Source organism: Carassius auratus, chromosome 32, assembly GCF_003368295.1.
Source record: "Carassius auratus strain Wakin chromosome 32, ASM336829v1, whole genome shotgun sequence".
NCBI lineage: Eukaryota > Metazoa > Chordata > Actinopteri > Cypriniformes > Cyprinidae > Carassius > Carassius auratus.
In genome coordinates, this window is record NC_039274.1 from 23,686,649 (window position 1) to 23,713,106 (window position 26,458).

At 38.2% G+C, this 26,458-nt stretch overlaps 1 protein-coding gene across 1 annotated transcript in view; it reads right to left on the reverse strand.

Moving 5' to 3' along the window:
* Positions 1–26,458, reverse strand: part of LOC113051862 (ankyrin repeat domain-containing protein 11-like) — a 130,429-nt gene that overhangs the window by 90,834 nt on the left and 13,137 nt on the right. The window contains exon 2 of the mRNA XM_026216017.1: positions 6,981–7,062. The gene's annotated coding sequence lies outside the window, so the exon portion shown is untranslated. The remainder of the gene's footprint in view (positions 1–6,980; positions 7,063–26,458) is intronic.

Here is a 26,458-nt window from a genome sequence, read left to right on the forward strand (position 1 = left end):
CAATATCAAAAGAAGCGTGCAGTTTTTTTTTTCCCTTCAAAAATCAGCATGATTACAAATGTGATATTGATTTTATGCAACTGTTCAATAAACAAAAAGTTAATATTAAGAGACTTACTATGGGTGCATGATAAATATCGGCCGATAATTAATGCGCATCTCGTCAGTAAAGCCGGTTCTCCGATCAGTGGTAAATTCCATCAGGTGCGTTATTTCACATAGAGCAGCTGTTACTACACAGAGCCGTTGTTAACGACAATCTGCGCAAATCCCCCTTCATTATCAGTGTGGATTTGTGCAGCTTGTCAGTTAACAACGTTCACCTTCTCTCTTCTTTTTCTCACGGTAGTTAACAGAAAACAGTGACAGTGATTTAAAGCTAATATTAACCAATCTAAAATCTGCATTAAAGTTAAGAATGTAAGGATAAATCTGCTAATATATTTGTGGTTGTGATGCTCCTACATTTTTGGTGAGTGCTCCTAAATTTTTGCTGGTGCTCCTATCTTTTTGACATTGGGAGCACCAGTACTACCAAGTAGAAAAAGTTAATTTCGAGCCCTGTAACCATCAGCATGGCGGTGGATTTAGAGTGGTTAAAAATAAAATCTGATTCTGATTTAATTCTCTGGGTGCCTGGAAACCATGTGACTAGCATCACATGAGGAGAAGTGGAAGGCGTTTAGGGGGGCGAGGAAAACACACAGAGCGCTGCCGGCATAATGAGCTTTGTGATCAGTATCCTTGGTTTCCACTGACGGTAAGCAGATATAGTCTGATTTCAGATTTAAACACCTAAAGACCTCTGAGCTCCAGAATTCCACAGGGACAAAAAACAAACAAACAAACAAACTAGAGTAAACGATCAGCACTTCAGAGTGTAAAAAAGGAGTTTGACTTCAGTATATATCTTTAGCACTCTTCTAGCCTGTATGCCAACAGAGAACAGCATTCACAACTGCAGCAATATGACGCTAAATACAAAACTTCAGGGAATAGTTTGCTCAAAAGTTACAATTTGTTGTAAACCCTGCCTTTCTTTGGTGGAACAAAAAAGAAGATAAACCAAATGTTTTTTAAATCTTATGAAAACATCTGACAGAGGAAGTCTAAGAAAAAGAACAAGAATCAATGTTATTCATTAATGCTTTATATCAGTGGTTCTCAATTCCAGTCCTCGCGACCCCCTGTTCTGCACATTTTGTATGTCAATCTGTTTACACACCTGATTCAGATAATCAGCTGATTAGAAGTGAGTTCCGTGCATGAATTGTTTTCCCATTGACACCTACACAGTGTCCATTGCTCCCTACCCCCTGAGAAAGGGAAATCTGTTGAAGTTTACTTCACTTCGGAACATGCATTCATGGATTTGTGCTGCGCAACGTCTTCACACATGGGCAAGTGTGACATCATATACCTCAAATACAGTTTAAATTGACGTCTTGCACACTAGTGTTGGGCGATATGGTAATTTTTCAAATCGTTATATTGTCAACCTGTGAGATTGACGATACACGATATTATCGTGCATGGGTGGAGCAAGAGAGAGACTCTTTGTTCTTGTCATAGCATAACTATTTGGTGTTTTAAACAGTGCAGGTGTGCACAAGAGAGCCTATGTAATCACCAATAATCGAAAAAATACACTTTTAGACATACTGATGAACTAACGTTTAATATTAAAATACTGTATTTAAAACAGCTAGTTCATATATAGTCGGACGCAACTGTCATACCGTGCGTCATGTGACAAATTTGCCACATCTGCGCACAGAAGTTATCAGTCTAAATGTTCTGCAAAGTCAGTCAACGGTGAAAATCAATAGTAGTTTTCATCAAGTCCAACAGTTTAACACTAATATTGGACATAAACAATCATATTAAATGTAAAGTATTCAAAACAGGTAAATTCATATATTTGGAGTAAAGTTCAATTTAACTGATCCAGATGCACACACGGACAGCGCGGACGTGGACTTCATCCATTTACTTCCGAAAGCATATGCTGATGGTCCGCTCTGCGACAAACAAACAATTGCCCAGCATTATTGCACATCTGGCTGTCTTTTAGGGGTGTAACGATACGCGTATTCGTATTGAACCGTTCGGTACGACGCTTTCGGTTCGGTACGCGGTACGCATTATGTATACCGAACGGTTCGTTGGACTAATTAATTATATTTGAAAAAAAAAAAAAAAGAGAGAGAAAGAAATATAATGATATGCGTTCAACAAGGTAGCCCAATAACCCAAACGACGTAACAGGCAACGCCCCTGGCACTCCCGAAGAAGAAAAAAACACCATCTTATATGATTATGTTAGGCTACTCAGCAGGCGCTCGCTCACTCAGTACGCGCTGAAGGCTCGTTGCAAAATGGCCAATGCGTTTAACAGACTAGAAAAAGAAGATGACTCTCAAACATATTGTTTGAGATGCATGATTCCATCTATGAGCTGCTCGATCAGAGTGACATGAGAGCCCCTCCTTAGAACATTATTTGTAAATCCATGTTATGGTAAGTGTGCACGTGAAGTCTTTGCACACTTTCTGAAATCCACACTGTGGTAAGTTTGCACACTACACTAGTGCTCTGCATTCTTTCTAAAATCCTATATAGTGAGGGCTTCGCGCGGTTGCTTCATTGCTTTAAAAAAAAAAAAAAACACCAGCGTGAATACTTGAAACATGTCAACTCATTTACGCCGACATCACCTTATTGTGTCAGTATCTGGGAAAAGACGAAAAAAAGGAGAAACATGCACGCAACAAACTATGCCTGCAGCATTTAGACACCAGTATTATAGCTTACAGGGAATCCAAAGTGCACCCAAACACCAGACCTGTTGGTTATTTTAGGATCTTATATTTCTGGTCTGTTAAGATTAGACATTTTGCAACGAGCCTTCAGCGCGTGCTGAGTGAGCGAGCGCCTTAGGGTCCGTTCACATATCGCTCCTAAAAACGCATGGAAAACGCTAAGCACGTCTTTCTCCTCCTTTCCAAAGCGCTCGGGCAGAAGCGCTCATGAGGCGTCTGTCTTTGCTAAGCAACAATGACGTGCTCTCTCCATGAGACGCGGAAATTTCAGCGAAGGATAAATGGATTTGCAGCTCTAAAAATCGCTTGCAGTAGCTCTGCTACTAAATTTATTTCAAAATTGCAATCCATATACAACTATAATCAGCTGTTCCTTCATCTTGGCTGAGTTTTCAACGTTGTTATGGGAAAGGATGAAGCTGATTGGTTAGTTCTTGTCACATGACCCGCGGTGCGCTTGCGGCATTCTGAAAAGTTGAGATGTTTTTGCATTTTGCTGTATCTAAAACGTACCGAACCGAACCGAACCGTGACATCAGTGTATCGTATCGAACCGAACCGTGAATTTTGTGAACCGTTACACCCCTACTGTCTTTATATTATTTTATTGACTGATTGCACAGGTTCGAATAGCAATGGGCTTCTTCACACTTCCTCAATGCACTTTGAATGGAACGTATACATTCACTTCAAATTGGAATCATGACGTAAAATCCTGTGATGTCTACTTTGCAGAACACTTGCATTCGAATAGAACAGAATAGAAATGTGCAGAACAGGGGGCCGTGAGGACTGGAATTGAGAACCGCTGCTTTATACCATTTGGTTGTACCAAGTTCACCAGGTGGCTACCCAATCGTATAGACTAATGCATCAACCAAATAGGTAATAAAGTCATGTAGACCTATATTTTGTTTTATTTTTTTGCACCTCCCACAAATGTAACTGGTGGAGTAAAATAAGCGCACAATATCCACCTCTTTGATATATCAATAATTGCAACGCACTGCTGTTAGGTATTAAATATTGTAATTGAATTGATATCAGATCACCTTTGTGATGAAATGTCAAATTTTCACCTCTAGCAAATAATTAATCAAATTTGGACAAAAAAATGACAATAATATAATTCACACTAGGGATGTCAACGATTAATCGATGATCGATTAATTGTCGATAAGAGATGCAATCGATTAAGGCTATCGATGGTCGGTTAACCGATTCAATGTTGGGCTGCGTGCGGCTCATGCGCACTCAACACGTGCGAGCGGCTGTGAGTGACGGTGACGATATATAAAAGCATCATCATTCATTCACAATGTACAAATTAAGCTTTTAATGTGATTTAAACTTTAAAGTACATTAAAATAGAAACAACATAAAAGTTCTTCAACATTAAATGCAATAGAAATTTAGTTACTAATCATTTCATCAGATAACTGTTTTATATCGTGCGCTTTGCAGGGCTGCGGGACACAGTGACAGGACAGGTAGTCTATTCATTCCTACAACTTGTTAATTCATTCCTACGAATTATTAATGTGGCAATTGTCCATGTTTCATTAATTTTGTTCCCTAAATAACCCATGATTTAACTGAAATAAGGGAACAAATTAATAAATCGAACAAATTCTTAATTCATGAAATCTTTAATTTCCCTTCCCATGTTTACCACAGTAAGAGATGCGAAAACAGTTATACAAAGCGAAAGATAATAAAATAAACCTGGGAAATTAGAGGGTTAGACTATGAAGATTTAGGAAAAGAAACAATGCCTAAATATACTGAATTTGTGGAAATTCGTGACCAACCGGCAAACCAGAACAAAGCCGCGTAAATGAAGACTATGGGGTCCAAAAGCATGGTCGCGATGTAACATTTTCCAGTTAACCTATTATTCCTCTAATAAACAAAGCTTTTATACCACACTTGTCATAATCAGATCTTATCATTTCTAAATAAATAATTGCTGGATTCAAAACAGCGATTAATAGGCGCTGTGACCGACACATTCCTGGAGCATTCACTGCTGTCACTAAACGGTGACGCCGAGCATCGTTCACAAGTTTCTGCATGGACCTGACTAGGGCACAGGTTCTAAGCCCTGGGACAAAATGGGATGCTTTAAGGAAAATTTATAGCCTACTAAGTAATAGGCCCAACATAAAAATAACAATTTGTTTTCATGTTTTTTTTTTTTTTTTAAATAGGCTATGCGAAATATATCCGACTTAAATAGGCTAATTAAGATTAACGGATTTAAAACAGAAGTGTGGGCGCTCCATAAGTTCACAAAAAAAAAAAAAAGGGATGACAACGCACTCTGTTTGTTTGCTTTATTTTACAAGAGCACAAATCTTCTGTTTTTATTGTGAGTGTGCACAAATGAAAGTAAACACTTTTGCGGAAAATATATATTTTTTCAGCTGTTTCGATCGCCCCGGAGCCTGCTGCACACGTATATTCTAGCGATTCAAACTTACATCGCAGTCTGTTCATTATCAAAATAAAATGGCAACTAAACATTAAAAGGTTACACTGGTCAGTTTAAATAGACCGTAGTATACCGGTCCACTCTGCTGTTATGCCAAGGACGTTTTTGCTCATATGAAGAGGATCATCTTTTCCGTCTATATGCGAATGCGTGTTAAGTACAAGCCTAGTTTACATTATAAATAATAGTTTAACATTCAAATACATTGCGAATATGGAAACATTTCGATTTGTGCTGAATGAGACATGAGCAATAACCTCCAAATAAATCTAGCCAAAGCCGCGCTCGCTCATCCTCGTCTGCACGCATGCACTGTCACGATCTAATGCGCTGTATGCCGGATTTTTAAAAATCTGACATTTTCTAGGACAGAATCCAGCAGGATCAAATTAATGTGAGCAACTGTGTTTTGGTGCAGCAGCGCCGATGTAGTTCACTTAATGTGCAGCGCAGTCACACGCGCTCCACATTTCGGATAATTTTATACAATAATGTCAGTTGAAAACATTGCAATTGTGCTTTAAAATACAACAACGAGCACCACAAAACCATTTAAAGAGGCGCGTTCAGCGTTCTCCGTGCGGGATTGGAAACTGTCAACAAAGTAAAATGACCTCAAAAGTATGGCGCGCTCTCTTCATTTTATCAAATGATCATAATCGCATCTATTCATTTTATAATCCTGCTACTAGCATTTTATTCAGACTAAAACCTCTTTAATTCAAGTGAGAAAGCGTTTTGTGTGTGTGTGTGGCTTTTGCACATCCTGTCATACCGCTGACTGCGTGCCTGCAATAGACGCATTTTGCAGTATTATGGTTAACGATTAATCGATTAATTGATCGTTAATTTAAACGACGATCGATCATGGAAATAATCGAAATTTGACATCCCTAATTCACACTGTATGGAAAACAGCTGCCTAAAATCTAATTATGTGCCCCATGGAGGAAGGCCTTGATTATAAGGTGAGCAAGTGATAACAGAATTTAGATTTTTGGGTGAACTATTCTTAAACACTTCTCAGTACATAAGACCACACTATCTGTTCTACTACTATAGGTCTGCTTGTTTCCATAGGGGAACGACTGTCATAGGCTGCCACTGCTTAAAGATGAAGGAACATGGTCTCATGAGTTGTGTGCTGGAGTGGGGCTCTAGATTAGAAACAGCGAGTTCTCTGCAAGCAGTGACCCATTTTCACAACAGCTTCTATGCACACATCTACACAGAGGTGGCAAAATCCACACTCAAAAACAAAAACCCTTAACAAAAGAGGTGGCAGGCAGGGCCCAAGCATGCAATAAGCCTAGCTCTTAATGCACACATTCCAGAGCTGAGCCGTCCACCTGCCTGTTGGTACTAGTAGGGGCGCCAACAAACTCAGTGGAATCACATTCACAAATAAAAGCTACATGTTCAAACATATATACTCCATTTAACGCAAGCGAGACAAGTGCCTAGTCACTATTTTAACTGGCTAAAAATCAAATATATCTAAAGAAGATAAACATCCAACTGCAGCCAAAGTCAGATAAACATTGGAGCCTTCGTTACGCTTCCCCAGTGTTTCAAAATCCAACCGACACACCAAAAACGAGGAACTAGCCGCTAACAGTCAAACATTCAGTACAAGCTGCAAAAGAAAGAAAAAAGGGATTTACCGATTCCATGGCCGTCTTCAGATGGGAAAGGTTAAAATCCAACTAAAAATGCTGAAGATGTGGCTGTCAAGTCCAAGGAATCCTGTGGAAACAAAATGAAAGACATATTAATCTTCTGAATATTGATGTTTCACCTTTCAAACATGAACTGAGAGTCATTTCCTCAATGCAGATTCCTTTATTTCAGCACACATAATGTGAAAGGCCAGACAAGACAAAAGAAAAAAAAGAGGATTCACCCATTTTGTTTTTTTTGGTCCATTAGGAGTGGGACACAATTTCACAATTTCTGGGACAGTTGGTGTGCTGGGACATGATGGGCACATTCCTATGTTGCTGTCACCCTAACCCACAAGCTCCTCGCAACAGTTTCATGACAACAGCTGCAACAATAGAGGTATTCAAGGCTTGACAGCGATGTATGCTGAACTTTTACTAGGGCTGGGCGATTTGAAAAAAAAAAAAAAAAGAAAGAAAAATAACCTTTCCCTAAATCGACCAATTAATCAGTCATTTTTTGGCTTTTTTTTTTTTTTATCTGATAATCTGATGCATGAAAGTAGTGTTTGTTGCTATAGAAACAGAAATCGGCACGTTTTCTCTCAGAATCGTCATTCGCTGATGGAAAGGAAAAGTTAATTAGCTACTATACCATTTTATTTTGTGTAAATGAGAAGTTTTCACACTGAAAGAGAAGTGATCTCGCTCTGATAGACGTGCAAGCTTTATCTGCAGCTAAATTGATTAAAAAACAGAATGAACTGATGAAATGTAAAAAAAAAATAAAATAAATGAATTTATGAATGATGTAGTGCTAATTGACATATTACAGTATAGAAATTATAAAGTATATTTTCTACCTTATTCTGTTCAGAAAATGTAAATAATTGCTAGTTAAATGTAGCCGTGTATTTAAAACAATCATAAAATTGCCATTAGGAAAAAAATATAGATTCCTTATTATTGATTATTGTCCAGCAGTGTATTTGATTTGTTACAGCAAATTAAAAGCAATAAAAAAGAAGATAATTTTTAAAAAAATAAAATAACAATAATAAATATGATAATACAAAGGCTACATAAATAAAATGATTGTATATTAAATTTCTGTTACATCTGAAATGATAGCTACGCCCCTGGTGTGATAAAATGTTAGCCTATACATAATACTCGTAAAGCTCTTTTTTAAAATCTTGGCTTACATACATTTTTACGTATGCCATGTCAAGTTAATTTTTTTTCTTTATTTTTTTCTAACCTACGGTTCTCTAACCATGAAGGCTGCTGTGTAATTCCCCCCCTGACTAAGCATTTTTAAAAAATGTAGGGGAAGTATTTAAATAATCCTGTGAGTGCACTTAAAGAATGCAGAATCGAATTGTTATACTCGAACCGAATCAAATTTAATTGTGAATCGAATCATTCTAAATTTGCAAAAATCGTTCTTGAATAGAAATGAAAACCTATGAATTGTGAATCGAATCGCTGCCTACCTAAAGATTCACAGCCCTAGTTTGCGGGTTAAAGCGACACCAATAACATGATATTTAGCCTCTGGAAAGTGACTTTTACCAAGGCAAACCCACCAAAGAATGTGTATTTTATCCGCTGGAACGTGATTTTTACTGGGGGATCGCCCCTGAAAAGCGATTGGGCTAGTTTTGAGTAGCAATTGAACAGGTTTTGCTGTGAACAGCAAAGCAGCAAACGCAGCAGCTCAAACTCTGCAGCAGCAACTTGTCCACACACAGTTTCAGCTAATGGCTAAAACAGCCTACTATTAATGATGTGAAAAATTATATTCATAAGTGCAACAAGTCATTTGGATATGAAAGTACAAACACATTCAATGCAGACAAATCTGGGCTGATTATAACGTGCACATTAACATATCGTGCAATATCCAATATTGAAAATAACAATATCCAATATACCGTTACACCCCTATTAAGTATATTTGAAGAAAAGAATGAAATATGAAGACAAATATTGTAAAAAATTTGTATTAAGTGAAACCTATGTTCATAAATAAGAAAAATGCTAAATATTTCTTCAAAATGTAGATATTCAGTTTTACAAAAAGAAACAAACTAAAAGTTCAAGGCAATTAAAATTCAGAATGACAAAGTATAACACCAGTAGTAGGCAATGTTCCCTCTAAGCTGTGTTTTGGTTAGGTTCCCTCTAACCAAAACTAAAACAAGTAAAAACAGAAAAGATTTAAAACATCAACCAGAATGTTTATGGGTCATAAAATAATGAGAAAGCTCAAGACCTCCTTCAATGTAAGCTTACAGGGTCATTTTGCATATTACATCAACTGGCAGGCAAAAAATGCAGGCTACATCAATTCAAAAAAACATTAGTCAACAATCTACACAATTAGAAGTAACATGGTCTGTAGAACAAATATGCAAAACACTTTACGCATCTAATGCGACAGATACTACTGGCGCTTTTCCACTGCATGGTCCGGCTCAGCACTGAATATTAATATCACTTTAAATTGGGTGGAATTATAGACATGTCCTCACCCAAAGTGGTACTGAAAAAAGTACCAGGTACAGTACACAGTGGAAAACCCCCCAAGAGCAAAATACCATACTATGTAGTGTAAAAGCGCCATCAATTTGATCAGCTGACCAGAGAATAGAACTGAGTGCCAAAGGCCCCCTCCAGTCACCCCACATTAAGGGCAGTCCTCACTCAGATGGGGCATCTGGTAGGATCAGAACCCTGAGGATTCTCCCAGCAGGAATGTGCCAGACTGGATTAATCCTGAGTGGAGAGAACTCCCTCTTAATGGGGCTTCAAAATGAGACCGTAATCTTACCGAGAAAATCCTCAGAATACACGAGTAGCTTGGCTGCCTGCTCACGCACACATCAACTAGCCATTGTTAAATCCACCGTAAGCTTCTGGCTTGAAAGACCACCAGGTTATGAAAGGATATGCCTAATTCATTTTGAACTTATAAAAACTAGAAGTTACACAGAAATAAGTGTTTTGTTCGACTTTAGTGTTTGTCAAAACCACTTTGAGATCAGGCAGAACAGAAGTTATGTATATTTTAAGCTTCCCAGACCAGTTTACTGTGTTCATTAGATTGTAGTGGTGAGACAGTCTCTCTCTCATTCTCTCCTGTCCTGTTGTTCGAGTCATGCTCCGTTTGACCCTAAAAGGAAACTCTAGGACTGAGAAAGGCTAAAGCCCTTTAAATCACAAGTCAAACGGGCTGTTTATTAGTGCAGGTGAAAGTATGCTTTCACAATTCTTTCTAGCTAAGGAAAGAAATGTTACTGCAGAGGATGGACCTGCCAGGCTTGCCACTTCCTGACTTATCAGGCTATGAACATTATATCCAAACAGGCAAAACAAGCAGACCCAGTTGAAAATCAACTGGTCAAAAAAAAAAAAAAAAGTTGATTAAGGAGCCATTGGCTCCAACAAGAAAAAAAAATTGGCGGCAAATTATTTTTTAAGTGCCATAAAATAAACATTCCAAATCACGCTGTCATGTGTTTACGTCTCTTTTTTTTTTTTTTTTTAAATCAGCATTTTAATCCATCTTGTAGATTTCCTGGAAACTAATGTTCACTTAAATAAGGACTAGGGAAACATCTTTTCCAACTTGAGAATTATATCCAGTCACAAAGAATTGTTTATTGCACCGAATCTTTGCCGATATTACATACCATAATTATTATGTTAGCATCACTTGGCCCTTGAGTGCAGTTTGGGCTCCTCCTCGAAGCATCCTATGTTGTATTTCTTCATTAGTAACATGCAATTATATAGGAGGCATTGAACAGGACTCCAAAAAAAAGAGCAAGGAGCCATTGGCTCCTACAGGAAAAATACTTTTTTAGGTGCCACAGAATAAACATGTTTAATTTATTGTCTATTACATTTTTACATTTCAATCATACAGTCATATGTTTATGTCTCATCTTTTCTTGAATTTATCAGCATTTTAATCCATCTTGTAGATGACCTGGGAACTAAATGTATTTTCCAACTTGAAATATACAGTCACGCATTGTTTACTACACAGAATCTTTACCAATATCATGAACCATAAACATCGCTTGGCCACTGATTATAGTTTGGGCTCCTCCTCAATGCATCTCAAAGCTGAATCATGTAGACAACAGGTTAAGTAAAAAATATTGCAATAGCGCATTAATATAGCAAAATGCTCCTCTTTATAGATATTTTTCTAGCTGACTGATGAGCTTATTGACACCGAATGGTTATTGAGGTTAAATGTATATTGAAACTGAAAATTTTGTACTGTAGGCTCTCTTATAAAATAGCCTACCTTTTGATGTTAATTCATATTCATTATGTACTAGTAGTAAAGAGAAAGGTACGATAGGTTCACGTGTTGCTGGAATTGAGGCACTAACTCAGGATTGCGCCCACCGCATAAATGAGCACCAAATCATGTTTGAATTTCGTTAAGAATTTGGAATTTTGAAATATTTTTATATGAAAATAAACATGCTGAAAACATTAACTGAAAAACATTGTGCTTTTCTATAGTATTGAGCCTCAAATATCAACTATACATCGGATTGGTTTCTTTAAATTATAAAAAATTTAAATTATGAGCGGTATTATAATGTTATACTAAAACTAAAATTTAAATAATAGGAACCCTCAAGATAACATATAGAAAGAAAAAAGTGCATCTTAAGCACGCAGAATAACAAGTGGACTTTGAACGATTAATTGTCGATCTGAACGTAATTGTGGCATCCATGTGGTTATTCTGAGGTAGACAATTGTTATGTGCCATTGTTTACAAACATTAGGCGTTTTCTGCAGTTTGAAACCGTAAAGCTGGTTTTGTGATTAGAAGCAAAAGTCCAGCTTTCAAATGGAGTGGGTCTCATTACACAGAGCCATAGTTCACTGACACTGGCAATATCATGTAATAATCGCAGATGAATCGCATTCGGTTATGAACGCGATATTGCGTAGCATGTCAGTGAACTATGGCGATGTGTAGTAAATGCCACTCCATTAGAAAGCAGTTGATGGACATTTACTGCTAATCACAGAACTGGCTTTACTGACAAGACACTGTAGCGGATCTGACTCGAATCAGACAAATTAAAGAGTCGATTAGGACTTTGGTTGAAATGCGAGCCGAATTCCTCAGTAAGGCAACAAGAGGTCATAAATCAGTAAGCAAGATAACCAACCAACCAACTTTTTCACAGAACAGCTTTCAACATTAACACCACTAGAACAATTATTGACAATTTCAATTCAGAGAAGAGATTGTCAAATTTGCTGTGTCCAATTTGTGGTTCATAATTGAAATGCAATGCTGGACATCACATGTAAACCCATGAGAGTTATACACCATATCCTTAAACACTTCCCCCACCTAGCAGAACCAGACTGAAATTCCTAAGGGGGCCTTTTAACCTCTGGTCTCCACAGAACATCGTTATGTCAGATAATGACACAGAAACTGTCTTTTCTACATATATGTGGACCAAGATGAACTCAAAAAGGAGTTAAAAAAAGAATATCAGTCCATCGCTTCACTCATTCATTTATGTGCAACCCACACATTTGACTATCATGTTATAATCACTTATTGTGTATGTCTTTTAATAACTATTCGATAGCTTAAAGATACATATCCATGTTTAGTGTGTACGTGTTCGAATCTATTAGCTTGAAACAGTCATGACCATCAGTTATTTGTCAAATGTATAATATTCTTGTTATAGGAATTATGTCCAAAATTAGACCCTGCAAGGGCGGGAAAATTCGGACCATGTGCTTGATAAGATATCATATGATTTATGAAACCACCGAGCCAAGACAATATCTGATTGGTCAAGACAACATTTGAGGTGTGGCCAACAGGCCAGTTTAAATACTTAGGACACCATAAATCTGGCTTTTTGTTTTTAGCTATGCTTCTGCTATTAGTCATGTCTGTTTTTAGCTTTTAGTATTTAGCTATGCTTCTGCTATTAGTCATGTATGTTTTTAGCTTTTAGCTATGCTTCTTAGCTTTTGCTATTAGTCATGTTTACTTTTAGTTTTTAGCTATGCGTTTAGCTTCTGCTATTAGTCATGTATGTTTTTAGCTTGTAGCTTTGCTTCCTAGCTTTAGCTTTTAGCCATGCTGTGAGCCATCACTGTTCTTTGAGCGCGGTTCCAGCATGCTTCGGCCTGCACGCCTGCTGCTACTTAGCCACGATGAGAAGAAACACCACCTAGTCTTGCCAAACTTTACTTCTTTTCTTTTCCATTTGAGTGTTTTGTGTTCTGAGTTAAGTTTTGTAACGTCGAATCTCCGACGTCTGACCTCGACTGCCCGTCAACTTCAACCAGCCCACACAACTCCGCGTCTTCAGCCAACGCCCAACCATGGGCTTCCTAAAACGTAATTTCAACGACTACTGAACTTCCAGCCAATCAGCGACATCGGGAAAACCCCCTTTCAACGACAACTTTACACAGGCAATGTACCTTCAGACATTTGTACTGGTGTATCTAATATAATTTTAACCTCACTGAGGAACTCAATGCGAGGGTTAATTAAGTGATTGATGGTTGTTCATGTCTATGCAATTTAACATATTGCTGTGAATTTCCACATTTCCATTTCCATTCCCTTAAATTATCCTTCCCTAACTTTCGATCTACCTGCAACTTGTGTGAATGTGTGAGTTCGGTGCGCTTGTGTTAGATTAGTTTATATGTCTTAGATTTATCTAATAAAGCCTTATTCATATTGAAAAGGGAAGTATCTTGTGTTTTGTGCTTACAAGTTAATGTCTTAAACTGCCGATCTTGTTACTATGCTAATTGAAAGTGTTTTCATTATAGTTTGGATATTAATATCCAGCGCAGATTTGATGTTAAACGGATCGTTCAGTGAATCGCAGGGCGTCTCAGTGAGCAGCCGTGAAACAGTGATTCTGTTCAAATTAGGGCTGTAGCTATTGAATATTTTAGTAATCAAGTATTCTACCAAAAATTCCATCGATTAATCGAGTAATCGGATAAAATTTGTTTTTGCTTAATTAAAGTGCAATATTTAATGTAATAAGACTCCTGGGTCTCTTAAAATGAACAACTAAGTTTCCTTTTTTAGATTTTTTCTTTTATTTATTTTTTAAATGCATAGAATGCAATGCATACATCAAAAATAAGCATTTAATTATTACCCATTGTTTCTCTGTCTTTACTTGTACTGTGAACAATGACAATATAGTTGACAGATGAATTAAGTACATTTAAGTGCCATTCAGTTGGGGATTTAAATAAAGCATTTTCTGAGATGCACATTAAACACATAAAATATTAATTTATCTTTTAATTATTTAAAATTTACTTAACTTTTTGGTAAACAAAGGGGATTTACTATAAAAAATAAAACATGGAAGAAATGTTGTGTGATTAAAACTAAAAAAAAAAAAGTAAGATTTTTTTTTTAGTAGTAGGCTATGTACATTCTGCTGAACAACAGTCTTTAACCGGACTTTTATTTTGACGGGTTGGCATGCCTTTACAGTGTGATGTGACGCTAGTTTTACTCAAATCAAACGGTCAAATGCTCGTGAAGTGGCTGTCAGTGCAGTTCTGGAGATGTTGTACATGTGTTCACGTCTTATTTAGAGAGACAGCAGACGCTGAATTCACCGCGAGCTTCATGCGCGCTTCAGTGTGTTTAATGAATGAAGACGCGCTACTGCTCCATTCATTAACAAAGACACGCAGTACATGCAGGATTCATATTTAAACAGACTATTCCGGCTTAATATTTACAGATATTAGTCCATATCATGATTTGATGTAAAGTGCAATGAGCTATTTTTGATGAATTCATTCAAAATTTAGAAAATTCCTTGCCATACCGCGTTAAACTGTAAATTCCATTTTTATGACTGGATTCCGCGATTCCTTCCGCTTTGTGGGTGACGTAAACGCGTTGTCACATTAAAAAAAATCATTGCCAAAGAACCTCATGTGAGATTTAAAATAAATTAAGAGGCTTCGAGGCAGAGGAATTTGCCTCGATCATTTTTTGTAATCGAGTTACTCGAGTTACTTGAGGAATCGTTTCAGCCCTAGTTCAAATTCCCTTTAAAATCTTAAACGATTCCCTTTGAGCTAAATTGACCTGTTTCCCTTACAACACGCATGAGATTAATCATTTTTACTAAATTTGAAAAATAAACCAATAAAAAATATGGGTTTCGATGATATTTCCAATCATAACGTGATATTTGATATTTCCTCGCTGGTTCTGTTACTGAAGAATCCAACACGAGACAATGATATGGCGCAACCAAACTGTTACATGATTGGCTGTAGCGTGTCACTCCCCATGTTGCTAGGTTACCAGAGAGTGAGTGCCTTTGTTCATGCAACCAAACTTGCTTCGCAACCTCTGGTTTCTTCAGAAGAAAAAAAAATTAATGTTTTATCGAACGCATTTTTATTGATATTGATTACATGTCTATTGCGATACATATCATAATCATTTTATCGCCCAGACCTACAACACACCCATCATCTTCTGCAAACCCAACCTCTGAGTTTTAAAAAACTGTTCTAAGCTTGTAAAGAGTAAGGCAAAGTCCATTAATGTAAGAGTAAAATTTTCGTTCAATCTCGAAGGCTTACCAGGTATTTTGAAATTTTGCAAGCCCTGTAGTTCATTAGCAGTTCTGACGGAAATGCCTGGCGGAGGGCCTCAAAGCACACATTTGAGCAGATAAACACATGGAAACATCAACAGCAATCAAACTCGAGATCACCAAAACCATTCCCACATGCTATGGAGTCAGTGGCTCTACAGAGAATGCATTTCCTGCACCCGAAGCCGCAATGCATGTTTGATGTGCTTTGGAGATTAAATGTCCTCTGAGAAAAAGACAAAAATCATCCCCACATCACGTTACAAGAAAAGCACTTCAACCACAAGCATTTCATGCAAGTATAGTCAACAAATGAAGCTACATATAGGCAGAGAACTAGATAAGAAGGGAGCAGTTTTATATACACCACTGCTAGCGTATATAACAGCAACAGCTGCATGGAATGGGGGGGGGGGGGGGGGTTGCTTTGGTCCAGGTTGTTGTTGTGGGTCACTGGCCGGGCCTGTGGCTTTTGTGAGCACGTAGATCTATATGGGGCAAAGGACATTGTGGAATTTAGGTGGAGACGAGTGCTTTAATGCAAGCCTGAGGGCACAGCCATTCTTTATCCCACCTCTCTTCTGTTTGCAGCCCGTTCTCTCTGTGCCATTCCCCAGGGGATCAGATTACAGGAAGCGCCACCATTTCCACAATTCAGTCTAGCTCCATTTATGTGGGAAATCAGGCCGCGGGAGCTCCCCTCCCCCCGCCCTATGCCACAAAGTGCCTCTCTTATCTCACTACATGTTTGACTCTGGCCATAATGCCCTGTCTGAATACTGAAGACAAAGCAGAACGCTCAAAATCACTGGGGACCCACGGACAGTGGTGGACACAGAAGTTAAAATACACTAAAAAAATACACAAGCATGCTTTGCAAAACCAGCTTATTCAAGGAAACTGGGAGCTGAAGATGTGCACAAGGCTTTTCCACGGTCTCCCATCTGTGTTTGAAAGCAGATATTCATAATGTTTTAATGATACAGAAAGCAGAGTACAGCAGCAAATATCAGCAACAGCTGTTAATTGTAATATCTCAGCTGGGCAAATTAAATTCAGCCATCCTTTCTGTCCCATGCATCTTGATAGGAACCTGACACTCTCCTTAGCAGCAAGAGGAAGAGCCAGAGACTGTGAAAAGCCATGTAATACAGTAGCAAAAGCTGATCTCTGCTCCTCTTCGAAGACAGCTCCATTATTGATCAGCTTGGCTTCTGTAGGAACCACTCCATGCCCCATCCAATGGCATTATCAGGCCAATGAAACTGAGACACCATTCCACCACAATACTAGCTCCATTAGAATAGTAGGATGTAGTGGGATATAGACTCTGGCTAGGGGCAGCAACTTTTGAATGCTCATATGGCTATAAGCACAGAGAATCAAATTAGATTTTTTTAGTCAAAGTTTCCAACTTTACTGAAGTAAACAGTTTGAACTCGACTGTATTGTTTGCGATTGTGGTCGCAAACAAAAGTAACTCATTTGCTGTTGTGTGAATAGAGAAACAGGCTATGACAATGTTGAATTACTAATGGGAACTTAACTTTCATAATATTTTTCATTTGTTAATATACTCCGGAGTCAGTACTCAATTCTATAACTTCACTGTAACAAGGACACAAGACAAAGTAAAACCCATGCAACTCTAACCTTGCAGACAAATTAACATATAAACACATGTCTTAGTCTGGAAAAAGACAGAAATGGCTTTTGACTTGGTGGAGCTCAGGGAGAGGGGGATGGGGATGGCCCAACATGAGTCCATCTGGCATATACACACACACACACACATCTCAGATCTGCTCCAGCCTACACTGCTGCAAACATGCCAAACTATGAGAAAAGAAATTACAAAACAAGAGCCACTGAAGAGGCAAAGAATCAGTGATAATGGACCATGTAGAGTGTATGGAGAAAATATGAAATGGGTGATGTGACAAAACTGCAAAAGTGAATTGAGTGAATTGAGAATCTGCACCATTCCTGACACAGTTTCCAGCGCCATTCTACATTCATGCTCAGCTGAAATACTCTCCTGTTGTCAAGGCAACAGTTACTCAGGACCAGACAGAAAAAAAATTGAAATTTAAATATTCAGCCTAATTTTGGTATTTATCTCCGATGTCGCTAAAAGTATAAAAACTGGATTTCTATAGATGACTAGGCCTAATTGCGTAACTTTAATTCAACAGTCTAGCATTTACTTTCCTGACAATAGTCCTAGTTTGGGTTCTGATTTACTGTCACCATGGCAATTGTACAAAATGACTGTACATTCTTCCTGTGCAAAGCCCATTCAAGGTCTGAACGCTAAATTGTTAATGTGTGCATTCTATTGCAGAGACCAGAAAAAAAGTGAAAGAAAGTAATGAACCAAGCAAAGCTCATCTCCAGACAAAGCAAGCATCCAATAACACCTTGTTCTTAAGCCCCGTTCACACTAGCAGCGACTCTTGTTTCTGCATGTCGCCAGGGGCTGGCGATGAGGTTGCTAGTGAATGGTGTCAATACTGGTCACCTTGACAGCGAATCAGGTTTCTTGCTACTAAGTAAAAACATTTTGGAGGCAAGACACTAAATATAATCTAAATTAAATCCATACATACAAACAAAAATGAAGAACCTACTTTCTTCCACTGAGTATTTTTATCCATGGCTGAGAGGAGAACGATCACATGAGCTCTATGTCTTTTCCTATTGGCTTTCGCCTCCGAAAGTCGCTTTTTATTTGCATAAAGTTGAAGGATTCTGAACTTTGTCGTATTGCTGGACACTCCTCATCCGGTCACCGATGACCATGGTCTCTCATGTTGTCAGAAATCGGCAGCTCTCCATTGAAACTAATGGGATTGTGTCACTTTGCAGTTGCGTGTCGCTTGTAATGTGAAAAGGGCTTTACAATGATGTTAGGCAAGGCCATCAAGGATAAATTTTTTCCACACAAACACTGTGGTCATGTACAAAGGCATCTACTTTGCAGAATCAAATTCAGCAATCCTACTTTTGATTGCAATGTATTAAAAGAGTTTCACTGAAGTTATGAGGTACAAAAAATTACACTGCAATAAGGAAATGTAGGTATCAAATTTTCCTGTTGTGATTAATTGCTCATGTTTTTATCACGGTATACGCTACTGAAATCTAGTTAAATTTAGTGTCGTCACGGTACCAAAATTTCAGTATTCGGTACCGATACCAGTGAAAATCCACGGTTCTCGGTACCAATTTCGGTACCAAAGCAAAACACAAAAATATGCTAATTAAAATTAATTAAAATAAAAAAAAAAACGTTTTATCACTAAAAATAAAACCAATGCCTTTCTTTATACTTATTTAGAATTGTGTTTAAAGTTTATCCACAAGTTATATAATTATGAAAAACAAAAAACAAATTCTGAATAATTTGCAATGTATATTTATTCATGGTATTTAGAAGTATTGTGCATATTAATCACCGTGATATAGCACATTACCGAATACAAGTCTAATGTGAAGGCAATAATGTGTTAACATTCAAAAGAAAGGCCTTTCAATATGCCTGGTTAGGACTCAGTGTAACAACATTCTTTAGCATGACAACATTCCCATTATCACAGCCTATCATGCCACATTGCTACAACAAAACAGCGCAAAGCACATATCATTATACGTCACGATTTCTATAGTCATAGATGAAGATAAAGTAAAATACAGACCAAAATTGCCTTGTGCTCACTCAGAGTTGACTACTTTAAATATACCAATGCTGCCTCTGCAAAGCACTCAATCCATGCATGTTACATAAGCAACAGATGCAAGGATGCTTGTTTGGAACAATAACAGCAAAAGCTAAAGAAATCCCTGAAACCTTACCGCCTCCAAAGTATGCAGAGATGGAGATCTGAAGCGTGAACACACATTAAACAGAAGAGAGTGGGCTGGGGTGTGTGAAATTCCCCAGACTCTGAAGTTGAAGCTCCGATTCAGGGATGAACGGAACTGAAGTGGCACCGATTAATGCAACAACACGGGCAAAGTATGCAGACCAGTGTCAAAAAAAGACAGATAGTAACAGTGTCAGCATAGCCAAAGAGTAATGCTCAACAGTTAATATGGTACATTAGGCCAAGAGTGAACAAACTCAAAGTAGAAGCCCAGAGAATTATTCCACATTTAACCTTGCTCAGATTCACAACTTGTAAATAACAGGAGATTGGTACAGCAGCTTCTGCTGACAAAATCTTCTCAAGTCAGCTCTCCTCTACCAACAGAACCGAGCGATGGCTCACAGTAATTGGTTCAGAGAGGGGTTTCTGGACCTATTGTAGATAGTGACGCAGAACTCAGGTCAGGGCCTCAAGATAATGGAAGTCGATGAGCGGGGCAAACGAAAGGTGTCAGGAGCGTGTGGCCCGGCAATCACATTTCAGAGAACTGTCTTCTGCATGGCTCTTGTGTCACATCCAATCCCCTCCCATCAGGCGTCCACTGCACCACCCACCACAACACTTCACTGTCCCCCCAGTTTCTCATTTTCTTTTCATCGGAAACCTGTCTCCCCAGGAGAGGTGGATATGCATGAACTAAGGCTAGCCAGAATTACAGTCGAGTTAACGCAGGGGAAAATTAGTCTGGCAGTGGAAAGGAAGTTCTGAAAGCGTGTGCGCACATATGCGTGCATTGAACCAAAGTCTACCTGAAAGGAGTGACTGCTTCGCTCTACCACAAAAGCAGACTGCTAAACAGGGACAAACAGTGACCGTTCTGGACCAAATGAATTATGATTTCATACACTTGCATCATTGAGGAACGGAGTTCAAATCCAAGTGTAGAATATGGTTAGTCCTTTAGTCAAGGTATGTTAGGTATTGACTGCACAGTACTAAAGTAATGGAGATCAATTAGGCAAAGGCAATGCTTGGCTATACAAAAATATCAAGATCAAAAAGCAAAAAATAAATAAATAAAAGTGTGATTTTTTATTTTATTTATTTAGTTAGTTGGTTAGTTAGACAGTGGGATCCATGACTTAATGGTTACCACTCATACCATAAAGAGATAAATCACCCAAATATGTATATATTAACCCATTATTTACATCCTCAAACCAGTATAAGATTTTCTTCTTTTAGACAAATACATTGTCATATTGAAAGAAGACATTGTCATATTGAGTTATAATGAAAAACTTCCTGACTCCTCCAAGATTTATAATGGCAGTAAATAGGGTGATATTTTGGGGTGAACTTCGGGGTGAACTATCATGCATAAACTGTATTTTCCTGTATTTGAGGTCATTTGTGAATTAACATAGACTTATAGTCTAAATAAAACAGTTTGACCAATTGTATTACACTTATATACACTTGTATACAAAATGCTCTCTCTCTGAAATACACTTGTGTACAAAACAAGAGTGTGACATATTAGGTGCACTACCACCAGTGGCAGTGCACTATGGCACAGTGCCTGTCACAGCCCTAACCAAACCTCCCATAGGCAACGCAAAAACAGCACAGAGATAGGAAGCATCCTTTCATATTGCTAAGGGCCCCAAGACAAAAATGGAGGTCAAAAGTACATGCCATCATGAAATGTAAATGAACATTACGAAAGTTCAATTATTCACAGTTTCTCTGACAAACAAAAGTGTAGTTGCACTTCGCTGGAAAGCATTCTTGATGAACTAAAACGGTCCTAGAAAAATCCAAATTAAATATATAGTAGTACACTACATGGAGCGGACATCACGCTTGCTGAAAATTCCACTCTGCAGAGGTAAGGGTAATTTCTCCTGAATTCATACATATGTAATCATCAATATGACCCTGGGGCACATCAATTCCTCATACAGCTACTAAAATTCAAATGAGAACAGGATCAATTCTACAGAAGGCTTTAAAGAAGGAACACAGTGGAAGCATGAGAGAATGTTGTTGGAATTTTCTTTTCCATAATACCAGATGAACTGGGAATGTATCCTGAAATGAAGCAGGTTAAGCCCCCAAATAGTATTGTCAAAAGTACCAATGTTGTTACGGAAATTTCAAAAATGTGACAATGTCATCATTTCCTGCTATCACTCGCTGTTAAGAAAATATTAGGGATCCGATGATAAACTAAGCTTTCAAACGCTCTCATGTGTATCAGTGTGCTCAGTCAAGGGCATGAAGCGATGATCAATGAAGCTTATTTAAGGGTGCTCCAAGCAGGACTTTTTGGGCTGATCACCGATTGTCGATCACAGGAAGCAGTATCTGCTGATACAACCACTAATACCAATCTTTTCTGCAACTAATCCAAAGCTGTTTGCCACAAACACAACATTTATCCATTTTGGATTTCAAATCCAAACGCTGTTATTGAAAATGCTTTTTGAGCATTGTGATTCTGTTTTTATGCAGTATAATGATCAAGTTACAATCTTTCATAGAACTAAACTTCCCCAAGCCATTATCGGCCGAAAGCGATCAGTAGCCAATCAATCAGAGCACCCCTACGATCGCAGACAAATCTGTTGAGCCCCTGAATACAATGGCCAATTAGAGCTGTTTAAGAATCCACACAACAGCTCTCAAAATGCTGGTATCTCTGTATTTTTTGGCTGATTTGCGGTATACGGTAGCCAATTTATCTTGGTATTTTGTATTTGGATTAAACAAATAAAGTGAATGTAAGCATGTATGCATATATTATGTGCAAAAAAGGGTTAAAATCACATTACATTATAGCATTGCAATCTAAAAACTAGTATATATATATATATTTTTTTTTTTTTTGACATTTGAGGGTTAATACTATGGAAAAGCACCAAAAGTTTTTCAGTTAGTGTTTTCAGCTTATTTTCATATAAAATACGGCATGCAGTTGCATCCCTACGCACAAACATTGAAACAGTTGTTGCTTTAAATAGCTTTCAAATTTAGTCAAGCAACTCTAACAATCAGGTAAAAGTGCACTAAAAGTGCACGATACAAAAGAGACATGGACAGAAAGTATTCTGTCCTTATCAGTGAAACTGTGCAAACTGGGTCCATAACGTGCACCATACATTGCATTTGTGTAATTGTCAGCACATAAGCAACTGATTTCTACATTAAAGGATCTTTTGCAACTCTTACTTTGTTCCTGCCACTGAAAACCACAAAAGCAGTTGAACTAAAAATGAATGCCCATGCACAGTGGAAAAAAATCTCTGCTTCACACACAGAAGACAAGTGTGCATCTATTAAAAGCTTCAGAACGAAGTGGGAGTTTGGCACTGGAAGAACACGTGGATTCTATTATGGGCACTGGGCAGTGCATTCAACAGTGGTAGCAATACACAAATACTCTATAGTGCCTGCTGACAAAAACCTGCTTCTCCTGAAAATAAAAATCTCAAGCACTACAAAAGCTTCTGTAATCAGTACATAGTAGATGGCAATGGGAAGAATTAGAATTTGCTTTTATCAACTCATTCTATCCTCTTTCTGAAAAATCAACTAACATCTACAACTTCACTAATAAAAACATAAAAAAGTGGTATGTTATGCCAGGCTATATATTGTGTTAAGTTGTTTAAACAGAGAGGCTAATATCACCGCCTCTTCCGATTCATTAAATGCTTTGAAGCTATATGACAGCTTTGTGCAAGAAAAAGGACAAAAACGTACTCACTGAAAACCCTGAAATCTGTTCATTGTCAGTGACATCAAACCTGAGCCCCTTTCACACTGCGATTCCGGAAAATACACCGGTAATGTGTCCTGACAACTGTTCCCGGGTCACTAGATTTTGCACTTTCACACTGCCAGTGATTACCCGGAATATGTGCGTGTGTTCACACACAACCCGTAAAGGTCCCGTAATGACACGTGACATCAGGGCGTGACGTGTAATGTACAAGTCGAAAACGCTAGGCACATTAACTTTCACTTAAGCTGCCAAATGATCTCAGCTTCAGCGCAGGAAAGTGAGGAACTAACTGATCTCTGCTTCATTACAGTTTGCACATATTCGTTGCAAATGTTGATCTGCCTTCAAAACATCCGGTAAGAAAGTCACGAGATTACGTGCATCATGACTATGACAACCTTTACGGCATTTGTTCACACAGCGCTCAGTCCGGGACTGAACCCGGCAATTTTACTAGGTCCCCGACCCGGGATCAATTCAGAGCAATTTTCCGGGTCCAAAGTGCAGTATGAAAGGGGCTCCGGCATGTTGTGTCTTGAGGTGTTTTTATGGCATTTTTAAATCTCGACAATCTGAGTTACTACCCAAAACAGCATTATAGACATTCGACTAATCACTGCTTTTGTCTCCTATAGGAAAAGGGGAAAAAAGCAACACTCAAGCCTGGTTCACACTGCAAGCATATACATTTGGTTTTAGAGGTTGGTCAGTTATAAACTTGGATTTTCTAAAGTCTTGAAAGTTTCAGTTTCATTTCAGTCACTCAAATATAGAACGTGCTGTTTATACATTTACATTTTTTTCTTTTATTATACATACTTTTACCCATAGGCGCTCACCCAGATGTTATTAACCATGTTATAGCTCAGTGTGTATCAATATTCTCCATGTCCATTTCTTATAGAAGCGGCCAATATGCTTTTTTTTTGTACAGTTTTTGAAACTGATCGGGAGACATGTCAATTATTTATTGGATTTTTACTAGTCATTAGGCTAATGCTGTGTTCACACCAAATGCGAATAGAGTGTCAAATTCGCGTCTACCACGTCTAGTTTGCCGCTTGAAAAATTTTGAATGCATTCATGCGTCTAGAGCGAAATAGACGCACATAGAAAGCAAAAGTTTCAAACGAAATTGAAATTGGTCTTTTTTATTCCTGAAATATTAACTTGTGTGTAATACTTGTGTCATAAGCTCCGGCTGACTGCTCACTGACAACATCAGTCGTTCCTCCATGTTGAATGAGTGACTCCTGAGCAGGCTCCTGATTGGTTAACGCGGCGCGAATTGACGCCAAAGTTAAAAATCAACTTGGGCGGCAGACGCGAATTCACGTCAAACACATAAATGCACAAAAGCACCATTCCGCGTATCGCTCCAGACGCTCAATTCGCGTCATTCGCCCGAACTACACACACGAATGAGGCCAATTCGCGTCTTCCACGCTGCGCTAAATTCCTCATTTGCGCCGCGAGACCTCCAGACCAAAAAATACAAATAAAATAATATGGACTGTTCATGCGCCACTCACGCTTGCAGTGTGAAACCGGCGTCAAGGGTGGAAAGTTAATTTTGGGGTGAACTATTCCTTTAAATGTAAAATACAGGCTGAAACTGAGCGCTCAAGTCTGAAGCTCACCCAAATCTGTTAAGACAGCAGATGGGCACAGCAGAATGCTGCTACTGAAAAACACTCCCATGAAACCACAAACTGGTTTTGTGTGATGTTGCACCAGGAAGTCACAACTATTTGGGTTCAAAACAATCTGTGTTCATTTTTGCAACCCAGCAGCAAAAGAAAAGAGAAAGGCCCTTAAGGTTTAGGATGACAACCTTACCAAACCTGTCCCAACAAGCAGCATCGGAAAATCAATCACCACATTAAAACAAGCAGCATTTTTTTAAAGGATGCGTTTATGTCTAGAATGAAAATTCTGTCATCATTAACTCCCTCCACTTGTTCCAAACCTGTATGAGTTCATTTATTTTGTTGAACACAACAGAATATATTTAAATAATAATAATATTAATTGTATCCAGACAGTTGATGCACCATTGTCTTCCATAGTAGGATAAAAAAAAAATGGAGCCCATCAGGGGTGGCACGGTTTAACTTTTTCATGGTTTGGTTTGTTTCATGATTTTAGAGTCACGGTTTCGGTTAGGGTTGCAACAAACGATAATTTAGATTATTGATATTGATTGTTGATTATTTCACTGATTAATCAATAGAATTTGATTGATTATTCAGCTCTTGCAATTAGTTAAAGAGCCACACAGATGGGAAATCAAAAATTACCTGTATTACAGTGTATGATGTAGCTGTCCATCAGTGTAAACAATGTGCAAAGTAATTAAACCAAAAAGTACACGATTTATAAAGTTATTGGCTTCTAAAGTAAGGAGTCGACTCTGAATCGCTGAAACGAGTCGTTATAGATTTCAAATCTTTTGCCCATGTCTATGTACGTCACTAAGAACACTTTGCATAATAATCTCCGCCTACTGTCTTGGGAGAAACGGAACTCTGACCTGCCCCACCCCCCCACACAGGCGCTCTGGTTAGTGTGATAGCATCATGTCGAGGAGACAATGTGTTTTTAATTGTAAAGGCAAGTTTGTTTTATTTTCACTGCCAAAGAATGAAAATCAGAAGAACCAATGGCTAAAATTCATTTTTACCACAATACCAGAGCAGTACAACAAATCCCTTTTGTTGTGTTCTCAACATTTCACTGATGACTGCTTTTCTAATCTCGGTGAGTACAGCGGGATTTTCAAAGCGTTTGGCCATAAGAGAGGGTTCATTACCAACTTTATTTAGAACAATGAGCATCTCCGAATCACAACACAAAGTATGATTATGAAGTTATGTGTCGGTTTTCTCAGCGTCTTATCAGTATGTGTGCTTTCTGCAGCCTGTCTGCGCTGATCGTCATGTACAAACACGTCATTAAAATGAAGTGCAACTCCGTGAATACTCAACGAAGAGACATGAGAGAGAGATCTATAGAAAGCTTGACATGTCTACTTTGAAACTAAACCAGTGCTGCCGAACAGATATTCTGTGATAAAGTAATCCATATGAAAACAATTTCAAATAGATCCTTACAAAAAGGTATAATTTAGCTTCAGACGAA